The 4,627-nt window shown below is 41.2% G+C and overlaps 1 non-coding gene across 1 annotated transcript; it reads left to right on the forward strand.

Moving 5' to 3' along the window:
• Window positions 1-3,783: 3,783 nt before the first annotated feature.
• Window positions 3,784-3,890, forward strand: LOC141626028 (small nucleolar RNA R71). The gene has a single exon (XR_012535761.1). It is a non-coding gene; the product is annotated as a small nucleolar RNA R71 (small nucleolar RNA).
• Window positions 3,891-4,627: the final 737 nt, after the last annotated feature.

Here is a 4,627-nt window from a genome sequence, read left to right on the forward strand (position 1 = left end):
AAGAGCACGACAAGCATGAAAATCTTCAAATTTCTTCCCGGAGATTGCCTCCCAAAGAGGCTCGGGGTCATACTTCCCATATTGCTTATAAAATTTATGTTCATCGCTAAGACCCAAAATTTCACCCAATTCCGGAAAGGTAATGCGTCTACTAGTGTTAGCTAGACGAAACTCAATATTTTCCCTATTCTCAACTTTTGTCACTTTTAAAGAACTTAAGAATTCCAAGACAAGGGAGGGGTATTTTACTTCCTTCATTTCAAACAATTTCTTCAAACCCATGGCATTGAAAAAGGCTTTTGTTTGTTCAAGAACACCCAATTTCTCCAAAGCATCTTTACATATGAATTTGGTGGTTTGAATTTGTTTCATAGCAAACTTGACAAATGTATTTCTATGGGTATCGGAAATGAAAGTTACCTCCGGAAAATGCAAGAGTTGATCGATTACCGGAGTAGAAGGTGATGCTTCCATAGAAATTTGTTGTTGTTGTTGCACTTCCAAGTTTGGTGTTGATACCACCATTGCCAAAGCTTTCTTTGTTTGGAGAGCTTTTTGCCTTTGAGAGAGAGCCTTTGCTTTTGGTGCCTTTGTTGCCCTTGTTGCTCCCTTTGTTCTTGCCATTTGATGAACTAACCAAGTAAAGAGTCAAAAATCTTCAATTTGTAGAATGCCCAAATCGATTTGAAGGTAAAAGGCTTTGCCTTTATGAAAACAAAAATCGACTCAAAGGTGAAGATTTTGTTCTTGGTTTTGATTGTTATTGAAGATGGAGTGATTGATTTGTTGTTTGAAAGATGGTTTGATTTGATTTTGATGGATTTTGTTGAGGGTTTTTGTTTTTGAGATGGAGAGGATGAGGGTTTTGATGTTGTGGGTAGTGTTTATGAATGAATGAATGAATGTAGGTGGGGTGGGTTATAAAGAAGTCGAGATTTTTCAAGACGCAGGGACAATCCGTGCGGATTGGGCGCAATCCGTGCGGATTCTACAGCTTCAAAATTTTCAAAATCCCGCCTAGAGACGGGCGGATTCTGGGGAATCCGCTCGGATTCTTCTGTGATGGGACGGGCGGATTTCGTGCAGGACGGACGGATTCTAGTCCAGAGATTTTTCTTTGTTTTTCTTCTTCACCGCAAGACGGGCGGATTGTTCACAAGACGGACGGATTCTGTGAGACGGGCGTCTTTCCAGAAATCCGCTCGGATTCTTTGACAGTCAAGAAAATTTGCAATTTCAGCTCAGCCCAAGACGGGCGTCTTCTCAGCAGGACGCTCGGATCTTCTTCAGACGGGCGGATTCTCAGGAATCCGCTCGGATTGGTCCTTGTGTACACGGATTCAGTTCCATCCGTGCACAAACGCATTCCCTTATCATTCTTTCTTTCTTTCTTTCAAATCTTGTGTTCTTCATTGTGGGGGCACTACTAAGGCATGAATAGCCTAGGCAATTGCCATCCCCACACTAAGGTAAAGCACTACACATCAATTAAAATTGTTAATCCCTCCCTCACTTCTCTCTTTTCATGACAATTATTTTGATCAAAATAAAATCCAAAAATGACAAAAATGCAATACAAAAATTGAAAAGTAAGTTAGGGAGTTAGAAATATTTACAAGTGGTGGTTTAGGGAGGACTCCACCAAACTCTCATTCTTGATGGGATGTCAAGGGGGCATGTTCAAGGTGTTGTTGATGTTGCTCAACACCTTGAAGAAGTAATCAAAAGCTTGTTCATTGTTATGGTAGAGGTCCTCAATAGACCGTGGCCCTTGTTGTTGATCATGATCGATGGCATGCCCAATGTAGGGATTAAAGATCCCTTCAAATTCGTCGTCCCAAAGACCACAAACTTCATTGAGTTGATCATTGAAAATCTCTTGCTTAGATGGAGACAACTCTCCCAATCTCTTCTCTTGGCCAATGAGGCCATCATCTTCTTCCTTGGTTGATTTTGATGAGCTTTGCAAGCTCTCCTTGTCACACCACTTGCTCTTTGAATGGAGCATCTTCAATTTTCTTCCTCCATTGGAGTTCCGATTTCTTCCTTTCATCTTTTCGGCTATAATGGTCAATCATGAAACATGGCTCATGCAAACGAGGAGCTCTCATGGTCTTGTCAAGATTAAAAGTTATGCTTTCATCTCCCACTTCTAGAGTGAGCTCTCCATGTTTCACATCAATCACCGCACCCGCGGTGTGTAGGAAAGGTCTTCCTAAGATGATTGGAATGTTGGAATCTTCCTCCATATCAACAATGACAAAGTCCACCGGGATGAAAAACTTCCCAATTCGCACGGGGACATCTTCCCATATCCCTAATGGTGTCTTCGTCGATCTATCGGCCATTTGAAGAGTGATATTGGTGCATTTAAGCTCTCCCATTCCCAACCTTTTACTCACCGAGTACGGCATGACACTCACACTAGCCCCTAGATCACATAAGGCTTTGTTGATCGTTGTGTCGCCAATGGTACACGGTATTGAGAAGCTTCCCGGATCCTTTAACTTTGGAGGTGAACTCCCTTGAAGTATTGCACTACTCACCTTAGTGAAGGCGATAGTCTCAAGTTTCCGGATCGACTTCTTCTTTGTGAGGATATCTTTCATGTAATTTGCATAGGCCGGAACGTGATTGATTAATTCCGTGAAAGGAATTGAGACTTCTATGTTCTTCACAATTTCCATGAACTTTCCAAGTTGATCATCAAATTTGGGCTTGGCTTGACGACTTGGAAAAGGAAGTCTAATCACAATGGGCTCCTTCTCTTTGGCTTTGTCTTCATTTTTCTTTGAACTTTCTTCCTTTGATGATTCCCCTTCTTTGGGACTTTGCACAATTTCTTCCTTTTCACTAGCTTTCACAACTTCATTCTCAACTTGCTTCTTCGGTGCCTCATATCTTGTACCACTTCTCAAGTGAATGGCACTAACCGTTTCATGTCTAGGGGGATTACTTTGAGGTGGTAATTGCCCCTTTTGTCTTTGTGAGCTTGAAGATGCTAGTTGGGTCAATTGTGTTTCCAACATCTTGGTGTGAGCTAGAATGTTGTTGATGGTGGTGTCTTTTGCTTGGCTATCTTTTTGCATTTGGGTGAAAAATTCTTGTTTATTCTTTTGCATTTGGAGGACCGCTTTTTGGACATCAAAACCTTGGTCATTGTGGTGATTGTATGGATTTTGATTTTGGTAGCCTTGGTTTTGATTGTAAAAGGGTCTTTGATTTTGATTTCTCATGGGTGGTGGAGTGTATGTTGTTTGAGGGTTTTGAACATTTTGGCTTTTGTATGAGAGATTTGGATGGAACTTGGTGTTTTCATTGTAAAAATTTGAATAGGGGGTACCACTTTTGTAAGCTTGGAAAGCATTAACTTGTTCGGTTGTTCCCCTACACTCACTTGAGTCATGACCCAAGGTTCCACAATTCTCACATATCCCACTTGGGATTGATGAGGATGCCGTCATGGCATTGACATGATGCTTTGATGATTTTGAGTTTTCCTCAAGTCTAGCCATAGCTTGTTCAAACTTCAAGTTGATTGTGTCAATGTGAGCACTAAGTTGAGCACCCAATTGAGTAACGGAGTCCACTTCATACTTTCCTCCTCTAGTAGCCTTGCGAGGTCTACTATATTGTGAATTATGGACCGCCATTTGCTCAATCTTGTTCCATGTTTGATTGTCATCAACTTCGGTGAACATTCCATTTGATCCCATATTGAGAATGTTCCTTGAATCTTCATATAAACCATTCCAAAATTGTTGCAATAAAAACCATTCGCTAAGTCCATGGTGAGGACATGAGCGACAAATACCTTTGAACCGCTCCCAAGCTTCATACAAAGATTCTTCATCCCTTTGCTTAAAACCCGTAATTTGAGCTCTTAGCATGTTAGTCTTTTCCGGTGGGTAGAATTTTTTCTAGAAAGCTAGAGCTAACTTCTTCCAAGAATCTATTCCAAGGGTGGCCTTATCAAGGCCCTTCAACCATTGCTTTGCGGTGCCGATTAACGAAAAAGGAAATAAGACCCATCTTATTTGGTCTTGAGTCACGCCCGTTTGAGAGATAGCTTCACAATAATCGCAAAAGGTTTCCATATGAGAATGAGGATCTCACTAGGCATTCCCCCGAATTGGCTCCTCTCAACTAGTTGGATGAAGGCGGACTTGGCAATAAAGTTTCCGGTAAGATGTTGCGGGGTAGTTGTACCATTTGGTAGATCCTCCTCGGTGGGTATAGAGTGTGACGAGAATTTAGGCATTGTAGGTGGATTTTGTGTGGTATTGTTTAATGGGTTCTCTTCTCCTTCTATTGCGAAAGGATTGACAAACTCACTAGTGGGTTGAACAACTTCACCAACACCTCCCAAATTTCTCCTAACAAGTCTCCTATTATTCGTCAAGGTTCTTTCGATTTCACGGTCAAAAGGTAACAAATCTCTTTGTAACCTTCTAGACATGCAAAAAAAATCAAACAACTCGAAAACAATTAGAACAAACCTTGAGGAGTTTTACTTCCCCAAGGTGAAAAAGACACAACTAATAACAATAAAAGAAATCTTAAATCAATTAAACACCGTCCCCGGCAACGGCGCCATTTTTGATCGAGGCCATTTCGTGTTCACAAT

Source organism: Silene latifolia, chromosome X (genome assembly GCF_048544455.1).
Source record: "Silene latifolia isolate original U9 population chromosome X, ASM4854445v1, whole genome shotgun sequence".
Lineage (NCBI taxonomy): Eukaryota > Viridiplantae > Streptophyta > Magnoliopsida > Caryophyllales > Caryophyllaceae > Silene > Silene latifolia.